Source organism: Motacilla alba, chromosome 2, assembly GCF_015832195.1.
Source record: "Motacilla alba alba isolate MOTALB_02 chromosome 2, Motacilla_alba_V1.0_pri, whole genome shotgun sequence".
NCBI lineage: Eukaryota > Metazoa > Chordata > Aves > Passeriformes > Motacillidae > Motacilla > Motacilla alba.
Window position 1 is genome coordinate 15,049,349 of NC_052017.1, and position 25,780 is coordinate 15,075,128.

Consider the following 25,780-nt stretch of genomic DNA (forward strand, 5'->3'; position numbering starts at 1 on the left):
CCCGTATCCAAACACATCTTGACACTGGAGATTGCACAGATCCCAGGGCTCTGGAGGGAGGCCAGGGACATGCCCCACCCTGAGCAGCTCACCGCTGCGGGAGCAGAGAGGCGGCGTGGGAGTCGCTATCAGCGAGCAGCGACATGTCACGGCCCTCTCGGATGGGCCACGGGGTCAAAGGATTATGACTCAAATCCATTCTTCATAGAAAAATCTTTTCCAAATGCCTGGCTACGCTATGAAATCACACAGGGAGTGTCCTGTTATCTGTGGGGGTGGTACGAACCCACCTCTGCTTCATGCAGAAAACCAGAAAAAGAAAAATACAGCTGTGCAGAGCATCCCTGCTGTACAGAGTCAGCTTTCCAAGCTGCTTCCTTCCTTTCTACCTTCTCCTAGACAGGTTTAGCACAGTGAGTGGGGATATGTTTCAGCCCCACAGTAATAAACTTGCCCTGTGCATGTATATTTTAGTCTTGAATTGAACTCTTATTTGCTCCCCTATTCTTTTACACGCATTTCTGCAGATACCAATGTCATCCCCATTTCTTATCTACTGTCCTCTGGAATTGCTTTTTTAAGAGATAGGAAAGGAGATACTTTTTTGGAAAAGTACTGGTACCGAGAACTTATCTAAGCAGCATTATGGAAACACAGTTTTGCTTGACAACCTTTTAAGTTACAGCAACTGTGCAAAGGATTGCAGCACCAGAATGTCAGCATGTACCGGGCTTCATTTGGATTTTAAAGTCCTTGAAATCTGTTAGTTGTGTTGTTGAAATTTATACTGAAATTACAAGGAAATCTTTCTTGGAAGGCAGAGAAATGCAAACTCTTACCAGAAGACTTTCCTGATCAAGCTATGAATTGTTTTATTTCCTTCCTTCCTTCCTTCCTTCCTTCCTTCCTTCCTTCCTTCCTTCCTTCCTTCCTTCCTTCCTTCCTTCCTTCCTTCCTTCCTTCCTTCCTTCCTTCCTTCCTTCCTTCCTTCCTTCCTTCCTTCCTTCCTTCCTTCCCCAGAGAGAAAATGGAACTAAGCACCAAAATAATAGAAGATTATTTTTAGCAAAGCCTCATTCAGATTAATCAAAAGGCATCCATGTGCATTTTACTAGGTGGGTTTGTTCTGAGGTCACCTTATACACAATTTATGCAGCCTCCAATGCACTGCAGGACTTCCAGACTCATCTGTGGAAATTACACCTCTACTTCACCATATTTTCTCTACTTCAGATGAGAAACAGACACCACTGAAGCCTTATTTATCACATCCTCTCCTTCCCTGGATCAAGCTTCATCCCTGCCATTTGGGCTCATAGCAGCACTGTGATACAGAAGCATCATGCAGGCATCCCTTAGAGGAGACAGGCTGTTTAAAGACCAGGGTGCTGGGGGACATTTACACCACACACACACTTTAATTGCATTGCCACTGTGCCCAAACCTAGTCACCCCCTCAGGCAAGTCCCTGCTGTGGGGGTCCCACATTCCCCTGTCTAGATGGGAGACCTCATAAGTTCTGCCTTCCCCTAACAAAGATCTGAACCTGGAAGGAGAGCCTTTGTTCAAGCTGTTTTGGAGTGCTCTGGGAGAAAAGCAGCCAGCCAGCCTCTGAATGAATGGCTGTTTGAAAGGAGATTAAACCCTCCCCTGCATGTGCAACTTACAGCCAGGCAGCCTACATCAGAGAAGTCAAGCTGCATCCACTCCAAGGGGAAAGTTAAAATAGAACTGAATCTTCTTACTTCAGCTCCATCTTTTGTTGTGCCCTGCAGGCAGCATTCACCTGAATGTCTACCATCCAAAATCAGAATATGCTTGCCTAAAGTGAAAAAATGGCACACACAGCCCTATCTTTTTCATTCCCATCAGCCTCTGTTGTCCTTCTATTGAGAATGAACTGAGTGGTCATGAGCAGCACCACTAACCATGTAGTAGCCGTGTTACTTACATATTTCAGAAGGGAAGCTGAAGAGTGAGTTGCAAAAGTTGTGGGGTCCTTACGCATGGCCACTGCATGTTTGAAAACAGAGGCAAACAAATCCCTACAGAACTAACAATACTGCTTTAAGATGCTGTTCTCTGCCTGCCAGGATCCACCTTCCCCTCTAACAGAGTCAGATGTATGGATAGTGGGACCTGCACGTCCATTGCAACACCAAGTCAGTGGTTCCAGCCTGGATGGATTTCTGGACTGCACGGGGCTGAAGGTTTTGCAGTGAAGGAAGTTCTGCTGAGGGGTGTTTCCTTGTACAAGTGAAGGAAACAGCTTGGGGCAATGACACCATAACCCAGTACAGCTGTTTTTGCAGCCATCATTTGTTTGCATTCTAGGATGCATTGAAATAGCAGCTTGGAGCATTTCTGTTGCTGCTTATCCTCTGACTGGGCTGTTGCTAATGCAACACTCACTCAATGAAGTGTTTGGGATGAAGTCCAAAAAACCACTTAGGTGCCTAAATCCAAGACAGTGATTCACAGCTGCCTAAGGACTTAGGTTCCCCCCTTTGTATGCCCCTTCCCTGAACCTCTTTAAAAACCTGGACTTCTGCAGAAGGTTGACTCTAGGTGCTGTCATTTTGACTGGGCTTGGCCACCAGAGCCTGCGTGCTGTGTCTGTGTTGTCCAGCCCTGCAGATGAGGTGGCTGTGTTTGGGATACCCAGACACTCTGTGGATGTGACAGAGCTCTAAATTCAGCAGCCACAGCTGCTCTTGCTCAACCTGTGGCTGATGCTGTTTTTTTTCCAGCTGATGTAGCCACCGTGGGGCTCTTTGCAGCCAGAGGGTCATGAAGAGAACAGCACAAAGGTGATTTTATGCTGACGAGGGAGGAGACAGTCACTAGCCTGGCTTGAGTATGTTTTCCACCATCTAACACTCTCCTCCTCCCACTCTCTAACTCAACAGTAGAAGTGATAAAGATGCCTTTCACTGAAAATGGATTTTTTCTCCTCCACTGTTCTTGCTACTGGTGGCCTGATAGGGAATGGTGGAGTGAGGTCTGGCATCTGCTGCTTGTGTGGAAACTGGGTGGGTCATGGGATGCCAGGCTCAAATCCACTCATACTGCCACCTACCAATAGAAATCTATACAAGAATAGCTTAAAGGCATTCCTAACAAAGTACAAAATTCCTCCAATAACCAATTCCTCCATTATATTGCAGAGTGTGTATGTCCATGTGCCTCTTTTCTCAAGATAGAGCTCAAAATAGTTGCAGAAAAGGGGTTTACAAATTGCAGTGACTTACAGGGAGTGAGAAAGAGCATAGTTGCTCTTCTACTACAGCTTATTCATGTTGCTCTTAAAAAAAACACTTACTTCCAAGAAAGCTCTGAGTAGATGACAAACTGAGGCACACAGTTCCCAGTGCTGGGAACTGGTTATTTGGGATGGCAGCATCCCTTGCTGCACTATGTTTGGGTGCTCTGACATCCTGACTACATTCACATGTCTTGCCATGAGACCATTACACTTTGCCAGGTCTCTCCCCTTGTCTGATAAAGCAGTTAGGGCTCCGTGTGACAGAAACTTGCACTTTTCAAATATAAATCTCAGGTAGAGCTCTACATGCACAGGCTGTTTTCCTCATTAAGCCCTTCAGTTACTGCTCTTTACCTAAATCCAAGCTGGGCTGTAAAAGGCTTAATCGATGCAACACATTCACTCCTGATGATGTCAGGGAGCCACTATACCCATCTAACAGATGAGCTGATCTGCTAGCCAGTAAATTTGGGATGACAAGAAAAGTTTATCATGTTAAACCAGATGCCATCAGCACCCCTCAGTCCTGCAAAAATGCTCGAGTTCTTCAAAAAGCTATTACTGAGATGTGTAAGGAAAACATGAGATCTGAGCCACTTCCTGCTCCAGCCTTCTGCAGTTGGCAGCTCTTCCCACAATCAGGAGAAGAGCCCAATGTGGAAGCATGTTTCTGAAAAGATTTCAAGGATGAGATTTGGTGTCTTCTCTGCCTACATGTGTCCTAAGCTGGAAAACTGCAGAGCAGCAGAAGAGGGAAGATGAGAGCTACTGTGGGACAGAAAATGAATCTCCTGTAGATCTGTCCATCCATGTGTGTCTGTCTGGGCCCCATCCTCTGGCCCTGCTGTGATCCATATTTCAAAGAGGCCATGATTCCGTCTCAAATTACTGCTGCTGGCAGAACAGCAGAGCTGGCAAGTGAGCTTTCAGGAATGTCTTTATCCTTCACGATCCATATGAAATAGGTCCAAGTAGTAATATTTTTGGAGAGCCAGATATACAGACTTTGCAAAGGTTGGGAGCGGCAAAGCACACTATTAATAAAACAATCACACTGCTCTTGGTTTTGGTCTCATTGTGATAATTATAAGCAGAAGTTTTCTTTTGTCTGGTCAAAGATTCTGCTGCTTCAAATTCAGAGCTGTCAGAGAGAGCTGAGCAAGAGGGCTTCGTTCAATGGATGGCATTATCTGCTTCAGCGAGTGCCATCATTCTGCTTTGGTAAGATCAGTGGAAGAATAAAGAGGAGCTTGTCTGAGGACCCACTCTCCCATCCACTATTAACACTACTGTAGCTCAGAGTAGCCTACCAATGGTGTCTTGGCTTAGAGAAAAAATAGATTTTTAAATAATATATATAAACATATCCATCACTGTATACAGTGATGAAAGTTAGAACTACTTTAATTGTCATATTTTTTTTATTAATGCTGACTTATTTTAATGTGGCACCTTCAACAGGAAGAAAAAAAAAGGACATACTCTCAAAATACTGGTAATTAGATAAAAAAAAGAAGCTGCTCATAATTGTCTTTTTTTATGCTCAGCCAAACATGAAAAAAGTGCCTTTTGGCAGCATGAACCTGTCTAGGAGTGGAAATTCTGTTCTGATGGTCAATAATTTTCTCTTCACATTTTCAACTGGTAAGTCTCAACAGCTACTATTAAGAATCAAAGTCTTGATGCTCCAGAGGCCAAAGCACCCACCATTTCACCTCATTTGTAATTTAACAGGTTTATCATTTACACTATGATGTCTCTTTTAAAGGAAATCCCAGTGGAATTAACCGGTACTCAAGTTCAGGTGCAGGAGGAAAATGTGCAGTGGAGCATATTTATGCTAGAGACAGACTTTTGTGCCTGGGTACACTACAGTGGATATTGCTGAAAAGGGCAGCTTTTCTGCAAAGTTCTGTTATATCCCTTCAGCAGGAAACAATTATCTGTAATACCAATTTCCCGCAGAATTTTGCAAATCCTTCCCTACAGGGATTTCACCTTTCTTTGTTTCCCCTGCACAGCACAGAAAGTCTGACTGCAGTGGTACAAAATCAGATCTGACTCATTTTTATTTTCAGCCTCTGGCAGCTGAAGGGAATAATCTCATTTTTGACTAGAAGGAGATGAGCAAACAGGGTAAGGGCTGGTGATCTGAATCCCCAGAGGACCTCCAGCAGTGCCTTCCCACTGTGTCCATTTTGTGATGAGATGCCCAAAAGGAGGGTGCAGTGGGATGGTCCCTGCTCTAGGGGCACCCATGCCTTGGAAGGAGAAGGGGTCCAAATCCAAGCATGCCAGGGCCCCTAAACATCTGTGGGAAGGGGCACTGTCATAACCAGTGTGTGCCTGGAGTCACCCCTTGCAACACCTGCTGTCACCCCATATGTTGTCTGAAGACCATGAAATCCCCGTGGCAGAGCCCATGGCTGCCTTGAACCACTTTTCTTTCAGCTGCAGCATAGAGGTGTTGTGAGGAGGATTACAGCCATGGTAACCAGGAGTCACATATTCAGCAGTTTTCTGCATTTTTTGTCTTTATCCCCTCTTCCAAAGCAAGATATCTCCCTGCACAGCTTCCTGACAGTGTGGGCACAGCCCTGCCTGTGCAAGCAGTCCTAGAACCAACCCACAGCACATGGGAGGAGTCTGCCTTTTTCATTCCACCCTGGAAAGAAGCTCTGAGCTCAGTGTAGGGGTGCTCAGATTCCATACTGGGCAGGTCATGCCCAGGGAAAGAAGATGTGTGGGGTTCACAGGGGAGGTGGGCATACAGAGTAGGAACGCTCTCCTCAAGCAGTGCAGCATGTTTAGAGCTACTGTATAGAAGGGTTTCCTTGCATAATCCACTTCGTTCCACCTCTATGAACATTTTTAGAGGGCCTTGGCTATGTGGTTAGGGATGCAGGCATGGTGAGCCTGAGACAGTTTTCTGTCCCCAGAGTCTGGAATCCCAGCAGCAGTGGGGCCTGGCCCACTGACAGGCAGGGACAAGTAACAGGTTGGGTTATTTAGCTGCATTTCCCACCAAGAGAAGGCCTGTGACGTTGTGCTGTCAGTCCATCTGCACCAGGCAGCGTGTGGCTCTGCTATAGCCAGAGGTGCGGCAAGGCCATGAAGTCCCCATGGGTTTGGGACATGTGAGGAGCTGGCTCTGTCCAGCACCATCTGCCCTTGGCCATGCGAGCGCTGGCTGCTGCCAGGGCAGGGGGGCTCAAGGCAACAGCTGAGGCAGCACCGAAGGCCAGACCCTGCAGGAAACCAATGTGACAGGCTCCCAGAAGCCACTCCATCACTGTTTGTCCCTCTTCATCCCCAGCTGTTTATTAACTGCAGCTCAGCTGACCTGACATTCAGGTAAGCCAAATCTGATTTTCTGGCTGAGGGAGCCCTCAGATCTTCGCTGCTTCTAAAGAGATTTCATCAAGGAAAGCAGCATGCACAGCTGCCAGCTAGAAGAAACTCAGACCTTTGCGAAGCTCTGGCTGAGAAACAGGGAGGAGAAGGAGCACAGGAGCAGCCCTGGATACAGCATAAGACTGAGGGTCTCACCTGGAATGTCCCATCAGGTCCTGTGGGTGGCCCAGGGTGCAGCTCCTCCCCTGCACAGTGGGCAGGGGGGATGTTCACCCCTCTCCAAAATGCAGAGTGCACCAGTGATGGTGGTGTTGAGGTCCTGGGGCCACTCTGGTGAACAGGTTTGGTAAGGAAGGAAAGGGAGGAGTGGCCCAGCCTTTGGGGGTATGGACAAACAAGGTGAAGAGACCCCTAAAATACAAAGAATACCCTTTGAAATTTCTTGAATTGTTATGCACCAGGTACTAAAGATGGACAAATGACATTCAAATTTCTTAAGGTATTTTGTTTTTCAAAAACTGTAGACCTAAATTACAGCTGTCTTTTTAAAATATACTGCAAAATATACCACAAAAGTAACCTTTTTGTGCAACAAGTGACTTAAAGAAAAACAGTGACAAAATTCTAGTTCTGGGAAGAAAATTTTTCAGTCACTAAAGTCTGAGTAGCTCTGGTCTCCACTGCAGATGCTTTCAGACCTGTTCAAAGAATGTACATGTGCATATGGAGCTGTGATTTGCCATTCTTTGGGATGTCTTTGTTGTTGGCCTTGAAACTGCCGGAGAGCTACCTTGTTTCCACAGTAGAAGTGAGTACAGAGTAGGCTGCCATTGTCCAAGAAGTGTGAGTAATTCCATGGAGACACACAAACCCACAGCACAGAAATTTAAAGCTATGGAGCACTTCTGCAGGGCTGTTAATATAATCTGATATTCAGCCCTCATCATGCATTTTTATTCATGGTCTTTTTACTTGTTATACCTCTCTAGCAATCTTTAATTTAAAAAATTCCTTTTCCTCCTGAGATCTCAGATGAATGGGGTAAAGATGTCATTTGCATGATAATCAAGGTTTCCTTCAAGGAAAGGGTAGGATCTGGATAAATTAGCTACAACTTGGCAAGAGTGGGAATATCCGTCAAAAGTTTGTCTTTTTAATTCCAGAGTCCAGGTGATCACAGCTTTTTGTAGGAGCTGAGAGAGCAACAGCCAAGTAAAAAAGCCCCAGCTTGCTCTTCTTGCCCTCACTCTGCTGAAGTCTGTAAAAGGGGTTGGTGGCACCAGATCTTGGCATCTTTGTAAAGGATTTATATTTTTGAGTCTCAGGGTTTAGTTGTTATTTGAATTGGAACATTTTTCATTCAGTTGTAGCATAGTTGCGATATCCCGTGATGTGCCACGACATTTACAAAAATCAACAACAGTCCAAGTCCTTTGTTGACTCGGAACACTCCTGGCTATTTCTGAGTGCCATGGGAGAAGCAGGGATTACAGCCTTCCTCCACAGCACATCCTTGAGGTGGATGTCATTACTGAATTGGGTTTTCTGCTGGGCGTTCTCTGACTGACAGCCGGAGCCCACCCAGCCCATGACAGCTTCGTAATAGTGGAAGCTTATCTGCCAGCAGTGCCAAAAAAAATAAATCACCTACTTGCCTTATGCTCTGAGTAGATGAAAACAGAGTCATCAATGGTCTTGTGTACTTGTACACTAACTCAACGCCCACAGCACTCCTTTTTTAAAATCAAATTGCAGGATTTGAGAAGGCTACTATGTACTGGAGTACAGAGCCGAGGTTCAGTGGGTATGAATTATGAGGTTACAATACATTCTTTGTTTGTTTAAATACTGTTTTTTCAAATTAGGTTTGCATGTATGAGTGTAATGTTCTCATTGACTAGAGCAATGCACAATAGACCACCCACAATTTGGGAGGGTGCCACGAGTTTGTCCCTCTGTGGGCAGACATCGCTTAGTTTTTCATCCCCATTCTGTCTATATATCTTCAGCCTGGCCTTACTTGTTCCTTCTAGATGAGCTGGAGGCATATGCGGATCACGTAATTTTCTGTGGTGACCTCATATACAGCAAAAAGTTGATTTTAAATTGAAAGTCCTCAAAGCCTGTAGAGTTGAGACCTGTACCACTGATCCAAAATTCAGCTTTAGCATTTCCCACTCATTCAGTGTGGGAGTAAATCAAAATTTATTCCTCTGAAGTCAGAGATTTACATAACTTTAAGGCAGGGATGAGTGAGCATACCTCTTCTGTCAAGGGGGAGTCACATAGCAGTTTAATTTTTATGATATACTGGGGTCTCAGCTGCTTTGCTGTAGTTTTGTCATCGTCCCTATTACCGGTCCTCCTACATTCATAAAAAAGTAAGTGAGCAGGCAGCCAAATACGATGGATGCACTGTGTGGAGGAATCGCTTCCTCTCACGTTGCATTGAGATAAAATTACATAACTGAAAGCCACCAAGGGCACAACCCCTGGTTGTATTTCCATCGGGAACATATGTCCTTGCCCCTTCCCCCAGCCCTTGCAGGGCTGATGCTTGGACAGGTTGTTATTTATGTCGGCACAAACTGGTGGTACCAGGCATGTCTCTGTGGTGGTGCAGGAAAGCATTAGCTCCAGCATCATTGTGAAGCATATGTATGTGATGAGATAACAGACATCTGGCAGTGAGTAGCTACTGGAGCTCTGTAAATCCCTTGGCTTGCAGTTTTGTGCAGAAAAGCTACCCCCAGCACAGTATATGACTGTATAGGCTTGAGTACCAAATTAAAGATTGTGTTGGTCCTCACAAAGCACGGAGCTGTGTGGTGCTGCTTTTGGGTCCCCAGCTTGGCCCTTGTGCCCAGATGCTCCCGAGGACACTGTTGCCTGAAGAGAGAGACAGGGAACCCTCAGGTGACTCAGGACTTCCTTGTAAATCTCTGGGGTTTGCTTTGCTGCTTCACATGCCAGGATTTTAGTTGGGCCAAGCAGCTCAGCATCTGCCCTTGGGCTGTGTATCCCACCTGAGACCCTGCCCATGATGTGTGCTGCCTGCATGAGTCTTCCCCAGGAGAGCCCACAGCCACAGCCCAGACACCCCACACCACAGCCCCGCCACACATCGCTGCCAGCACCTCGCTGTCCAGGACGTGTCTGCCACGTTTTGGGCCTGAACAGATGTGAATGCCACATTTCCCACTTCTGGGACATGTGAAATGAGTGTTCAGGTTCCTGCTCCAGGTGCAGGCTGAGCATTGCATCCAACTGTTGTTTAGGATATGCAGCCTAAACCCCTGTGCTATTAACTCAAGGTTAACATATAGTTATTCCAAATCATGAGATTACAAACACCATTAATATTCACCACCAGTGAGAAGCCTGAGAGAGGCAAACCTGCTGTGGAACACACAGCACATTCAATTCAGTGATGGGTCATTGCCAGCACAAGATCCCTTGGGATGGGTGCCGGACGAAATTCAATTCTCTCTTGTATTGCCCTACAGCTAAACTGACTTCAGTTTGCATCCTCATGGCTTTATGTGGTAAATTGGTGGGATATTTCATCTCCAGTACCAAGAATAGGAATGAAGTGTCTGATTCCAGTGCATGATATTCTGCAAATATCTATTTGAGTAGCTAGGTCTGAGTAAAAGAAAAGAAATCAAACAGAGGGATATGGAAAAATCTTTTTATGCCTATAAAAGGATCACTTCAAAACCAGAGGATTTTGTATAGGAACCTTTTTCCTTAAATAGTAGAAACAGTCACTGGGTGCATTCCATCAGTGTAAAATATGGGGGTTAGAAAAGAGCTGCTGTGTACAATAGCAGTTTCCTCTCCTTCCATCTCTTCCTTTCCTCCCCACACCACACATGTACCTTGTCTTATCCCCTGAAACCGTGCTTGTAAAAAACATGAAAACAGTACAATTACTACATATATATATATATATACATACACATATATACTTATATATATGTATTTATACACATAGATGGAATCAAACCCATACCCATACACATAATATATGTATATGCTGTGTAGTTAAAGATGAACTCCATGGTAGGATTTTTTTGCATTCTTCATGCAAAACACCTTTCCCACAAAGATGTACAAAACTTGGCAGTAAATCTTGCTGGGTATCTAAAACCAGCTCAGGCTCCTCCTGCAGGTTCACACCTGCAGCCTCTTCCTGCCACCAGCAGCCAGAGCCAGGACTATGAAACCCAGAGCTCTTTGGCCATGGGCCAAATCCTGCCAGGCAAAACCCTGCTGACATCACAGGGATTAGATGGGTGGCTAATCAGGACAGTGGGATTTGTGTCAATCTTTTACTTAGGTTGCAATGCTGGGTCCCCCTGTGGTCAGTGGGGGTGGTCAGGGGCTGTGAAGTCCCTTGGTGTCCTCGGGGGTGAGCAGCTGTGGGGTGGCACTGGGCTTTGGAGCATCCTGTATGTGCTGCCGTGGGAAGGATCAGGAATGTGGGAATGGCTCTCCCAGGGCACAAGACTCCAGCACCACTTGGAACAAGGGTCCTTCCCCTGCCCTTTCCATCTCGGGGATCCCAGGCTAGCAGAGGACAGGAGGGGAGAGAAGGTTTCTGTGACTCTGGGGTTCACTGGCCCCTTTGTCATAGAGTGGGTTGGGGAAAGGAGTCAAAGCATTCCCATCTCCAAACTGGAGACAGGCTCAGTGGAGACTGAAGCCTTTTTGGAGGGATTTGTGAAAAACCAGGGTGGTGTCTTTAGTATTCTATAAGAAGGGTCTTGTGTTCACATTAATGTGATGAAAATTTCATGCAAAGGGTCCCCAGGAACTCAGGCTGGCTCCGGTCCATCATTCCATCCCATGCCTCGGTGAATCCTTACAGATGTCTGTATAACCTGTTCTGAAAAATCTTTAATAACAAAACCTTCATGGTCCCCTGAGACAAAGTATTTCAGTGTTTTACTACACTCACTATTAAAAACATTCCTTAAATCTGTATTAAGTTTTTCTTAACTCCCTCCTAGCCAGACCCAGTCACATCCAGACTGAAATTTTAGCATGCGGCTGATATCTGCAGCAGGGACAGAGACCAGTTTATTAATTTTCTTGTTGGTCACCCCTTTATGTGCTTGAAAGCTTTTTTTTTTTCTTAATCTCTTTAGATTTCTGTTCTTCAATCAAACCCAGTTTCTTTTGCCTACCTTCCTGTACATACCTGCATACACCCTTTTTGAGGAATATTATCTCCTTCCATAAGAAAAATCTCTAGGTGAAGTCTCACATTATCAAGGGGAGCTGAACTGCAGGAAGAGAGATGTCTTACAGGCTGTGTTTCTATCTGTGTAGTTTACAGTGATATTTGGGGGTTTGCTTGCAACAGTATGACATTATAGGTAGACATTAGGGGCAGCCCATGACCCATCACAACCCGTGGGCCTTTGGGGCTGAGCAGCAGCCCACACAGTCAGTGCCAGCCTGTCTCAGGGACACTGGGGGAAGCTGTGCACTCATCCCCCCCCAAACTGCATCTTTGGGGTTTTCAATCCCTACCTCCAATTGTCATTCTGGCAACCTACAATCAGCGCACCAGCCATAGCTGCAACAGGCATGTCACTAATTTCCACATTGCCTAAGCTGTCACTGAAAATGCTGGTTAGTTCTGTTGTTAGTTCTGGGATGAAGGGAGACCCTCCCAGTCCCATTCTGGGCACTCCCTCAGTCAGCAAGGAACTATTGACACCTTTCACATACAACTTTTTAGTGGCTTCACCCTTCCCACAACATTTTCACTCAAATTTTTCATTTCTGCTCATTTCTGCTGCTTGCTTGTGAAAGAGCTGACACTGTCATGGTTGCTAGAAACCAGGAGGGAAGTGTGCTGTGGTGAGAGTGCACACCCTTGCTCCGGCTCCGTGTTCTGATCTAGAAAACACCTCCTGAACATGTTTTAATGTGACCTGGCAGCAGACCAGGGTAAATGGCATGTTCTTTTCCCAGTGCTTTGGCCCAAAGTGTGTTTCAGAGGCTTAAAAGAATAGTCACTCAATTAAATGTGATAAACGAGGCCATTTGTCACCAGCATTTTCGCTTTTCTTTAAAGTATAAAACGAGATAATGAGCAGGGCTTGAAGAAATCCTTTGTGGAGTTGCAAGCCAAGGTCACATGATATACAGAACGGATTTTCTGCCTCTCCCATCATGAGAATGCGATCTGACAATACTCCCCCTCATGACACAGAAATCAGAGACAATGTTAAGAGAGAGGGGGAAAAATCACTAATGGTTGAAAAAACAGTGATATGTTGCAATGAAGATAGGAAAAGAAATGCACTTATTTAAGGGCAAATTTACCCCCACTGCAAACTTCCTGTTGTAGGTGCTGGTCGATAGGAACACTGCACAGTTGCACAGTACCTTCATCTTACAGCAAAGCCTTGAGCAGCAGCGTTACCAACACATCCCCCCCTCAGAAGACAGCAGGGCACGTACCCAGGGCTGGCAGAGTTTGGTGGAACAGATGGATCACCCATAGTCCCAGCAGAGGGGAAGGGACAGAGCTGAGATGGGCTGTGGGAACTGTGGGGTCCCGCAGAGGGTGAGTGAGTCCCAGGGCCTTGGGGCTCCAGGTGTGGGAGGGTATTCCTCCTGTAATGCCCACAGGTACATCCAGCACACTGGGACACCCCACTCAGGGACAATCGTGGAAGCAATGCCACACAGCTATGTGTGGCACACAGCCCACAAGAGTGGTGGCTCTTTGGCAGTGTCTGCATTAGTGCAGGTTCGTATTTGTGGCTGGAGGCTAGAGCTGGATATGAATCCCAAACTGGAGTGTCTCCAGCTCTCTTTTGAAAAATATCACCTTTCTTTCTGGCAGGTTACCAGAATATGTTTCCTTCTGCATGCCGTTCTTTTCTATCATGTGTGTCTAGGAATTAGGAAACATTTACTCCAATGTGTGAAACCTCTCTGCACCTGTGGGACATGAACATATTGACTGTATTGACAGCATTTCACGCTGCCCTGTATGCCACCAGGTCAGTGTTACCTCTGCACCCTTTTCCCATCTCCCCTCCACATGCACCCACTTGTGTAAGAAATTACTCTTTTGGGTTTTTTTTCCTTTTTCTTAACCTGTTTTCTCAATCAATCATCAGTTTGTACTGAATATGTTGAGGCAGGAGTGCCAGTAAGTATGGCTGTGCACAAACAGAAATGGATATTTGAGGAGCTGAGAACCACTGACAGTTGGTCTCTACAACCTATGTTTTATTTATGTCTGCACTGTGCTGTGTTGGCAGCATTTGACTTAGCCCTGGGATGAAACCCCTGAGTTTTTGCAAACATGGACAGCCTCACACATGCCTCTGACATTAAATAAGTGATACACACAGTGCAAGGAAACATATATTTTAAGAAAACTACCCAGATGCACCAGCAAAGGAGGTGTTGAAGTATCTCAAAAGACTAAGAATTAAAATCTAGTTAGAGAAAATGCAGGCCAGGAGGTGCCAGTCAGGCACCAAACAAGTAAATGCCAAACACACAGCTGAGTCACTGATTCAGCACCAGGTTAGACTCAAGTTCATGAGTCTTCATCTGATAATGGACTGTGTGCCTGGCCTTTGGCAGGGGGCCGTGCAGACAAGTGCCCTCCTCAGCACCCCAGTGACCCAACAGCAGCAGCCTAGAGCCAGCTTCACCCAGCTGAAGCTTTCCTACATCGTAGTGGCTGCCACAGTTGGGCTCAGTGATCTTTGGGGGCCCCTCTCACCTCAGGATATTCTGTGATTCTATGATTACATCAGTGAGGTCTGTGCCTGAGGGGATTTTTCAGATGAGGTTTCAAGAGACATGACTGGATTAAACTGCTGGTAAGAGCAGTTTGTCTGTCCCTACCCCCACTAGAAGCAGGCTCAGCCCCAGCTCATGAGTTGCCCTGGCTGTAGCTTCCTGAAAGGGTGGGATAATCCTGCTGAAGCCCTTGGTGGGCTGCCCGTTTCCTCTCCTTCCAACTCGCTTGCTTCCAAAACAAATTCCTGTTGCAAAAATTCAGGTCCTTTCAACTCCACATTCCTGCATATGACACAATCCCTTTGAAAAGGAGGCGAACTAGTACAACTCAGTGAACTCAAAAGGAAAAAGATCCCAAATAATTGTTGGAAATGATTTGAAACAAATATCTCATGGAGCAACATGTTTCCGAGTGTTTCCGATAGCAGCAGATAGCTGTGGTCTGTTTGCAAAAGCACAGAGACACCATGGGCAGGCAATGGAACTGTGGGAGTCAGTGCCAACACCATTCCCCTTCTGACAGCCAAAGCCTCTGGGATGGCTGCCTGCAAGAAGAGGTGGTTGTGTGAAGGTGCTGCCACCATCCATTCCACCAACAGCAAGAGAAATCCCCCCTAAAATCTCCAGCTATGGCCCAAGGAATGAACCCTCAACCCCTTCTGCTGCAGAGACTTTTTGGCATCCATTTAATTTGTTCGTGTTTAAAGAGGAGGAACTGGAGAAGGAGGGGGAGGGTCTGACTCCCACAAGTTCAAATTTACTGCTTCAGGAAGATAGTTTCTTTGCAAACTCTTTCCACATTCTTCTTCCTGTTATCTCTACAGAAGGTTGAGCATCTTTAAAACTGCATAAGCTTCCCTTAGGGAGGCTTGTTTTCAGATCCCTTCTCAGCCCAATTTGGAGCAAGGACATCAAAGGCAAGGCAAATATGGTCCCCGGTTAACTTGGATCCATTTGGGGCTGGTCTGGGCAGTTCTAGCTTGCCACAATGTTCAGTCTTTCGAAATATTTACTTATCTGACCAACAAGAGAGTTATTTAATAAGTTATGATGTCTGCAGTTTTGTGTAAACAATTTACAGTGCTGTGATTGATGCTGGATGCTGTTTGGAGAGAGGCAAGATGGACTGTATATACTGGGCTTCAGTTTGGAGAGTTCAGGCTCAGGACTGGGCAGTATTCTACCTAATAAATAACACTAGTTAAACATTGGGACTCTTGCTGCTTCAGTGCTCACAAAGCCACACAAACAGGGCTGAATTAAACCAGAGCAGACACTGGCCATGCAAACATCTGAGATCTTTGCAGGGGTGCCTGGTACAGTGGTCGCAGTTCCTGATTCTGCTTTTGCCCCTTGCCTAGGTTGTCTCCAACCCTCCAACATTCACTGGGCAGAAGGAAACAGCTGGTTTTGTGGGTAGGACAGCCAGAACAGATGTAGAGCATCAGACTTCAAGCTGCTTCTCCAGATTTAGGAGGGTGAAAGTTGGGACGTGAGTATCACCACGTCCAAGAGGCAGCTCCAGTCCTTGCGAGAGCACAGTGAAATTAGTGGGCTTGCTTCTTTTGGCACAGCTTCAGGTCATGCTACATGGTTGGTTTCCTCAGTTGTGCATTTTACAGGGTCTTACATCAGGTTCCCAGGAGCGAGATGAGATTCCTGCTGCAGTCCTTTGGGTCACGTTTCCAAAGTCCCTTTTCTGGGTGTCCCTTTCCATTACAGGTGTGTATGATCTTGAGAAAATTGGTGAAAGGGGCATTCCCCTCTCCAGTGGAGCCACACAGGAGTGTGATTGCTGTGAGTTAGGCGGATGTGCAGCTCAGCCTGTCAGACACAGCTACAGGCAAGCAAGAGCCCTCATGAGACACCACAGAACAAGAGAGAGGGCATGGGCTAACATCAAAGTGAGAGGAACTCAGAGGCTTTCATTCAGTTCAAACTAGAAACAAGTTGTTTCAGTTCTGAATCATCAAAGTCTTTTGTTTCTGGAATTAAGCAACCTGGACATGTCTGAAACAAAAGTTTCAGGACCATGCAGTTCCCTAAAATTTTCTGTAATTTCACTTTCTGACCTGATTGTGGACAAAGGTATGATTCTCAGATCCCCTGAAGTGGAACTGCCAGGCCCAGTGTCTATGCAAGAGCTGAAGGGCAAAAGTTTGGAAAGAGAGGAAAAAAACCCTCTCTAGCAACCAAGAAGCTGTTCAGATTGACTGGTACAGGCAAAAAGCTTTAAAAACCCCTTTATTCTGGAAGTCCTATTTCAGACACATTCACTGTCAAAGGCTGACTCCAGGCGCTGTAAGGAAATAATGGCAGGAAACTAAAAGGAGGAAATTAACCCTAAAACTGACACAAGATGTCTGGGTGGTTGAGAGCTGGATAAAGGCTCTATGTACCCATGGAGAGAAAATGTGCTTCCTCTGAACAGAGACAAGTAACAAAGTATTGATTTGAAGTTATTGAACTGTGGTATTTCATCCATGTTGCTGACCATGGACTTGTCTAATGGAGAGAAAAGTACAAGGAGGCCTTTGCCATTCAGACTGGAAAGAGGAAAGGATGTCTGAGGCACACGTTCCACATATTGCATTCACCATGAGAGGAAAGTAATGCTCAATACCCTCCTGATGTTCAGAACTGTTTCTGCAATCATCTTCAGCTGAGAAAAGGCTGATTGATCTCCCAGCTTCACCTCTAGTGTGAGTGCTAAAAAGTCTGTATCTTTTTATTTAGTCTGTTGAAATCTGCACTCAGAACAAGAAGAATCTCAAGCAAAATGCAGCCTGACTCTTCCTCCCAAGGGACCGTCCAAAGACACATTGCACTTAGCAAAAGAAGTGAAGATTTTCGGGGGACCTAAGCGGCAGCAGGCTGATGGCACCACTCTTTGTCTCCTTGGAGATATGTCTTGATGTAATTAATGATAAAGAACTAGGGCAAGAATAAAAATTATTCAGAGAAGCTTTGGTATTTTTCCCCAGTTCAGCTCTATGATTAAACCCACACAGAGCCTCAAATGAGGAGATAAGCTTCAATTATAGCTAAGGAGCAGCATAATGAATTATCTTCTTTGCACTTACTTTAGCTGGTGACTAACTCAATTTCCACCCAAATCCATGTTGACTATGAAGATTTTGCCAATAACTGATTCATCAAGATGCTGGAAGAATGTGGAATTAGAAATGCAGAAGCAGGGCTGTAGATCTTCTCCACTTCAACATTGCTAATCTAGTGCAAAATTTTTAACAGATAACTTTAATGCTACCTACACTTCTATGTAAGTCCACCTTTAACAAAAGTTAAATACAAAAAAAATGGCCTGTTAAACAAAGAGTTTGAATCCTCTCCTTTATATATAATAAAAATATTTTTATTTGGGATAGTGAGTCCTTATATTTGCAGACTCCAGCCAAATAGTAGAGAAGTATGTTGTGTGGTTTATGTGTTTTTAGGGTCTTTTGCTCCGAAAAATCCCAGAACTGCAGGTTATGAAATTGTAATTTAAATATTATTGAAAAATATCAGCAGCCTCACCTTCCTCATGCTCCCCAGCTGTTGTGAGCTGCATAGGGTTGGCATTGCCGTGTTTTCAGCCTCAGCCATGGCGTGTGGGTACCAGCAGGAAGAGATGGCTCTCAGAGCAGTTTTCCTGCATCCAGGAAAGGAGCCTATTCCTGGAAGTTACAGGATATTTGAGTTCCTGGAGCAAAATCAATATGACTTCTGAAACTCTGCTCTGCAACTCTGGGAGCGGCTGGAAAATTTGAGGGCTGGGTCCTTGAGTCCTGTGGAGCAGGAGCTGGCTTTCAGAGCTGCAGGATCTTCAGCTCTGGTAGAAGGATGTGCTGGCCCACAGCACTGTGCTCAGACAGAAAACCAGTTTAATTAAATTTTTAAAATAGTGTTTGGGGTTAATTTTGTACAGCAATTTACAAAGAACTCAAGGGATGTTATTGTTTAAATAAATATTTAAGCAAGATCCCTCTCAATTTAAACACAGTGAACTGCGTGTGAAAAGCAGCAGCATTTGATTACACATATGCAAGATGCCAAAACAATCCATTATGAGCAAAGGTGTTGGAGGTGGATCAAACATCATTTTGTTTGATTCTGTTTCTCTGAGGGAAGTTATTGATAAGGGGATTTCTGCCTTGTGCCAATATGTAGCAGGGGTGCAAACCCTGGCACTGCTATACAGTCGATGTGAATTTGTGTCTGGGTAGGGGTTTCCCAAATTCACCAGTGCAAAAGGCTGAAATGCTCATCTTCCTCACCCTGTGCTAGCCTCCTTATTTGGAAAAAGGTAAGGCCTTTTTGCCTTATCAGAAATGAGTATCTCTTTCCTGATGACAGTGTATTCACTCCCCTTCTGCATCTGAGTTGCAAGGCAATAGAGCACATAATAAGTCACTTTTCCAAAGTGTCCCTGAAATTGGAGGATTCTGTAAACATCACGCAACCCAAGTGACACATTTCACGGATGCATTTGAAGACTTGGCAGATCCCCTGTATTGAGCAGGACTTGATTTATACAAGAGAACACTTTGGATTACCAAGATGGTCACTACAAGAGTATTCAGAAAGGGCTATGTCTTGATAGCAGACAAAATCTGTACATCCAGTCATAAGCAGATTTTTGGATGTTTCACCCTAACACACATCGCTGCACAGCAGAATAAAATGAAGACATATTTATATTGAAATGAAATTGCAGGAAAGTAGCAACCTTCTCTCAGGTCTTGGATCAATTTGATTCTCAAAAGCCACAGGATCTGAAGACCTCAATCTTACTCTATAATTACATTCAGAAACCCAAGATTCTGGCATGGATCAGGACAGAAAACTTGGCTCAAACAATCTGTGGAAACATCGAGGTATGCAAAGTAGGTAAAAACTGATGATTTGGGAAAAAAATAGCATTAATTTCTGAGACAAAACAATTCACAATTCATAACTAATTGGAAGCAAATGAGTAATAGTATTACACAAAAGACCCATTTTGTTCATTGAAGAACCACACAATTAATTGCATGTACTTTAGTTTCCAGCAGAGGCAAAGTCCCAAGGCACAGTGTTGTGATTGTTGAACTAGTCATGTTGTACATACTGGTTCATACTGGTTTAATTCAGACCAAAACTGTAGGAAGAGCATAGGATTCTTTGAGTGGAGTCTGAGCCTCAAGTAGGTCAAACAATTCATCAAGCAGTGAAGGTTTTGGGTTAGCACTCATGAGGTGACCTGACTCTTGCCCTGGGCTGTGTGCAGTGCAATGAGCTGGCTGGACCAGCTGGGGTGCCAGATGAGAAGGCAGCAGCTCTTTTAGACCTGTGCAAGAAACCTTATGCCCAGACTTGACTGCTTCATTCATGGTGCTGCTCCCTACTTGTGATCATCTCATCAAAGCTGTAAGAGCAACATCCTCTTGGATTTATTTACTTTGTGACAGCTTCCACAAGGACATCCCAATAAGTATCTCTGGTCCTTCAACTGTCAGTCTCTAATCCACTCCATGCTTATTCAGCAACAAACTTTAGGGATGTCCATTTTCTACCTTGACCCTTGGAGCAGAAGCCCGTAAGTATCCACCACCCCTTTTCCTTTTCTGTTTCAGTTCTCCTGCAAATCCGTGCTTAAAACTCCTGGTTGTGACATCCTTGACTAAGGCAAGGCTGTTAGTGCACAGCAAGCACTGCCTGCAGCCCTGGCCAACAATGTCTCACAGCTTCTTAGGGCTCCTTCCCCCCTCCACAGTTGGCTGTAGGCAGCTCTGATCTCACACTGTTCTCACAGCTCCTGTCCTTCTGCTCTTTTTTTCTGCACAGCCTCACAGTCCTGATGTGCACAGTCCTGATGTGCACATGGGGCTCACAGGAGCTGATGAAGATGACAAAACTTCACTGCCTGTCTCTGTGGAAGAAGGGGCTGTCCAGGTTGCTCCATAGTCTATAGTCATAAAAGAAGTGAGGAAAACCACCTTTCCCTGCCACTCCAGCAGGAGTGGAAACAAGCAGGCTGCAGCTCCCTACCTTTCGATGTGGAAATCAAGTCACAATGAGCACTGAGATTTTGCCATCTGTCTCCAATGTTGCATATGCATTGCATGCAAAAATAGGCTGTAAGAATACTGCTATGACTGAAAAATCCATGAGGTAAGAGATGTCAGAATTAGGCCTCCTTTGTGCTATGTGTTATGGTACAATTGTTAATTAGATGAACACACAATATTTTGCTAGAAGTCTCAGCTTTGTCCCATGGTACTGGATGGACTTTTTTCATTGGAAATATTATATAGAATTTTGTTTTATTCCCTTAGAGTTCAGTGTACTCCTAGGCTTTATTTTCTTCCCAAGTTCTCCTCCATAAAAATGACTGATTTCCCCAAAACTTGGAACTATAATGACACATTTCCCTGTAGTACCTGGGTTCTTCTAGTACCTCTAGAAGTCAAGGGTGGTGGTTCTTTAGCCATTTGAATAAAATGAAAACAGAGACAGGCATGTAAGCAACAGCTTGACTGCACCAGGCACTATTTTATCAGGATCTTGGTCACTCATCCCAGCTGTCCCCAGAGGGTGACCCACAGGCATGGGGCTGTGGAGGAGTGTTCATTATCAAGCATACTGGACATTCTGGAGGCAGAGCTCCTACCAACCCCCATCCCAGCAGTGGACATCAGGAGCAGGGTCTTGTGGCACATGCAGACAGTGGGGCACCCCACAGCCACTGGCTGCAGACTGGGGAGAGCCTCAGCAAAACCTGGCACAGAAGACCCTGCAGGGCGAGTGGGACTGAAGCCAGTTCTGAGGTAGCACTCATAGTCTCAAAGAGGGACCGAGCATGTGGCAGCTGAGGTTTCATATCAAACTCTAGTGTGCCTGGACTCTCCCTATGGTTCACACCTTGACACACACCTTCCTGACCTGCTCCCAAGCCCCCTGACTCCTCATTTGTGCCAGGTACTCCTCAAACCATTCCCATGCAACCCTCCAGCTTTAGCATCCAAGTACCATGTCTTTGCTTAGCCCAGCATTGCCTGGGTCTCTGTCTGCCACCAGGCTGTGACAGGAAAGAATCAAACTGTTGTTCCCTGCCTGCCTTTCCACTGACCATCAACTCTGCCCTGAGCAGCATTACACAAAGAGCCCATCTTCATTCTGCTCCTCGAGCTGTGATGACACTTGAATTGCAGAGAGAGGACCTGGGTCCCTGTCATGCTGTGGGGAAGAACCAGGATCTTCAGGAACTTGGTAGCACTGACTGTTTGCACAGGAGCACTGGGGTCAGCACTGGGAGCTCCTGGGATGCTGGGCTGAGCTCACTCATGTGGGAAGGAATCTCAGTGGATTTTGACTGCTCAGCCTTAGCACATCCCTAAGAAGTCGCTATTTTCTCCCTTCAAAGGCTATCACTAAGCCAAATTGGAGGAGATTTACAAAGTTTAAAAAAAAATCACATTCCTAACAGAAAGCTGCCAAATTTCAGATCTCAACTCCAGAGCACAGAGGGATAAGAGCTATCCAAAAAAAGGATCACCAGATTCCCCCCTCCTGTTTCTTCCTTTCTTTTTTTTCCAGTTGGACAACAATTCCTTTTTCCCTATGCTCATTCTTGGAATGGACAAAACTGGCTGGACAGTTTTGGCTGAAATTATCCAGAAAAGAACTTATCCCAAGGCAGACAATCAAGTTGGAAGAGCTCTGTCAGACTTGAAAAGTTTAGAAGTTACAAGCAACAGCGAAGGCGGTCCTGTAGCAGAACAGAGATGAGTAACCTTTATCACAGGAGCTGCACGCAATCCCACCTCTGACGCACTCAGAATTATAATAGCTGATGATGCTGCTCCATTCAGGTGCATCTGATCACGATTCAGATATGTCACCAGGAAAAAAGCTTTAAGTCAGTCATCCCACAGAGCCTTCCCACACCCCTTCCTACTTGAGCAGCTCTTTCCATCTAACAACTGATCATACAGGAAAACACAGCTCCCTCGCCTCCAGGATTTGCGAGCTGTGTATGTGAGCTTCAGCTTCTTGGATAGAGGCAGCTGATGCTAAAATGGGATTGCTCTCTGAACTAATGTATTCAAAATTAATAAAAGAAATAAAACAACACACTCCTCTGGCATGTTCCCATGCATATTTTCCATAAAAGTTAATTTTTCCACAAGAACAACTTGTGAGTTTGTGGGGGTTTTGCACTGAATCTTGATACAGAGCTTAGAATTCTTGGCACTGCTTAGGACGTTAAAATGACATCAGCTCCACTTTCTATACTGGAATTTTATAGTTCCTGCCTGACCGCATTTCTTTATTTTGCACATGTTCTCTCTCTGAGCTGCCTCTCTGCTGCGGTGTGCTCAGAGAATCAGGAAAAGCCTTGTGTTTGTATTCCTTGTAGCCCTGCTCGTCCCTCCCTGAGCCGGGCACCCAAGTGATAAAGCTGCATTTCTCCCCCAGGACAGAACAGCACTGTTGGCTTAAGGGACGAGGGCACCTTTTCCAGTCAAAAAGCATCCCCACAGCGTGGCAGCTCCATGCCAAGAGGACCTGGCATGTCCCCCTCTTTCCTCTGGCCAAGCAGGAGTGGAGAGCATACTGCCATGGGGACTGACATGGCTGTGGGACAGTAGGGACCGGGGTGGCCAGTGACTGCACAGAGGACAATGGGAAACCAGCCTGTCTTGCTTAGGAAAGGGAAAAAGCAGTAGAAAGCAGAGGAAGGGGAAAGTGAGCATCTCTGTGTGCAAAACAAGGCTTTCTCCAGTACTGGAAAGGTAGCACCTGGAGCAGCATTTGTTTGTGCTAACCCGATGGAAGGAGAGAGTAAGTGCCCCCACAATGCAATCATACTATCCCGCACCTTGGGGCAGAGAGGGGCAGCATTATTTTAAATTAAGCAAAAATGTGAATAACCGTGTTTCCATATTCCCCCCAGCAGTGCCACCCTCTGCCTTTGAACATCATGGTGCAGGAGGACTGATGTGGTACTCGGAATCCCCTGTGAAAAACAGCACAGGGCTGGGAGAGTTAACAGACCCTGGCACTGGGAGTACAGTTCCACGGGCATTAGCACAGACATCATGCTTGTTTCCTGGATTTCAAATAAAATAGGGATTCAAGGAAAGATGATGCTTTTCTACATCCCCTGTGACTTGGAAAGCAGTAAGAGCAAAGAAAGGCAGTTAATTATCTGGCACGCCGCATCCAAACATTCCTGAAAGCATGGTTCCATTCCTGTAAGAGTCACGCTGGAGCAGCATTAGCATATACACAGTAAACAGACTCAGTGCCATCCTCCAGCACAGCCTCAGCCTCCCAAACGGGATTACAGCAGCTGGGCAAACCCAGGAGGGACTGTACCTGGCAGTCAGCAAAATGCCAGTTCTGCTGTAGTCTGGCTAGATCACAGCAGTACCCAGGTTTGGCATTTCCTACATGCTCAGCTTCTCTGATGTGTGATGGAGAATCACTGCTCCTTGCTTCTCTGTGCAAGATTTATCATTTTATCTTTCACTGTCGTGTAGAAATAGCCAGAAGACCAGACTTACATTTCAAGACTGTGAAGCCATTTGCCAAACACTTCTTGCTCTATAACAGCAACATTTTTACCATTGCTTTTGCAACAGCCCTTTTGCAATCATGTTTATAAGCTCCTTTACAAGCACATGCAACCATATACAGAATGCAGAAAATCTTTACCTTGCTTGCCCAGAGGAGAGAGCCTGGCTTCCTCTCATGGATCAAAAGTAGGATGAAAAACAAACCCGAGAAAGACCCGTGAACAGACTCATCTGCTGAGAGTTGTTTAAATCCCAAGCCTGCTCCTGCTCGCAGCTCTAAGTTTGTGCTCTGAATAGAGGCTGTGTTATTTTAACCACAGGATTTCTAGTCATGGGGGAGGAGAGATGGATTAGGTACGTTTGCAATCTAATGCTTCACATTTACCTCAACTGAAATGAACTACTTTTAGCCTGATGTAAATAAGTATAGCTAAGATACAGATTTCAAGAGCCCACTAACCAATTATGCTTAAACTAACATTCTAAATAACTGTGGAAAATTCCAGAGGAATAAGATAACATACTTTTGTGTTCTTTCCTAAATAAAAGGCATGTGTGGAATTTCATGCTAGATACTATGACAAGTGAGGGGCAGCAGATAAACTCCACAAACTAACCTATGCAAGGTGTTGTACCTCATAAAAGAATATTCCTAACACCTGTTAGCATGGATTTCAGCAGGCATCCCAGAAATTTGCATTTTCATGGTTTGTAAAAAGTACAGACATGAGGGATTTGATTCCAATATTTCAAAAGAGCAAGTAAAGCTCTCTAAGTTAATAATGCATGATTTTAAAAGGTCACAGGGTCTGTAGTTCTGCGGGAGCACAAACATTAACCCACTGAACTAGTGCCACCTCCAACAGGGATATAAGCTGGATACCCTCCTGCGCTCATGGATTGCTACAGAGAGTCTTAAATGCAGGCAAAATATTGTGCCTAGGACAATTATTTGTAGTTTTGTTGTTTAACCCAGCTCAAACTCTGCCTTCCTTTCCTGGTTTATGGTACTTTAGTGTCACAGCTGATGTGATTGCAAAGCTCAGCTATGGCCCAGGCTTCCATGGCCACTGCCCAGGCTCACATGGTCACCACAGAGCTGATGGAAAAAAGATTTCCTCACTTTCTGAGATGTATAATTTGTAAATAAAACACATTCTTAAAGTTTGGGATGAACTGAGAAAAACAATTTGAATGCAAAACACTTGAGGCTAGTGGACAAATTCCAATTTGTCTTTGACAGCAGAAGCTTCAGGAACACAAGTTTAATTCCATTTTGGATAAAACCTGGCTCTATAAATAACCTTATCTTACACTTACATAACGCTCTTCATCCCGGGTGCTTTGCAGATGTAATCATCCTTCCTGAAAAATGCGGGCAGACCTCCCAGCCAGGCCCGCAGGATCGGGAGGATGGGGAGGATGGGGGCCGTGCTGTGCAGGAGGAAGGCAGCAGAGCATCCAGCAGCAGCCTGGCTGGCTCCTGTCCCTCAGCAGTCAATCTAGCAGAAGCTGGTTGGAATCACAGGGACTCAGCTTGTTGGGTCACCCAGAAAGAGCTGAGAGAGCTTTCTGTGCAGCTCTGGTGTCTGTAACTAGCAGCAGAGGCTCAGAGCCTGTCACCCAGCTCAACCTGCAGGCTCCCCAAGGGACTGAGGCATCTCCAGAGATGCCAGCCTACTTCTCAGAGCTTAGACTGAGCTCTCTGAGCTTCCCCTGATGCATGGCTCACCCTGGCTCCCCTGAGCTTGGGGTTTTGTGGGCAAATTGGTAACCTGTTGGAGTTTAGCCCCAACCAACAACTGAGTACTAA

General features: G+C 45.4%; 1 protein-coding gene across 1 annotated transcript in view; it reads right to left on the minus strand.

Moving 5' to 3' along the window:
- Positions 1-24,259, minus strand: part of JCAD (junctional cadherin 5 associated) — a 60,134-nt gene extending 35,875 nt beyond the window's left edge. The window contains exon 1 of the mRNA XM_038127338.1: positions 24,107-24,259. The gene's annotated coding sequence lies outside the window, so the exon portion shown is untranslated. The remainder of the gene's footprint in view (positions 1-24,106) is intronic.
- Positions 24,260-25,780: the final 1,521 nt, after the last annotated feature.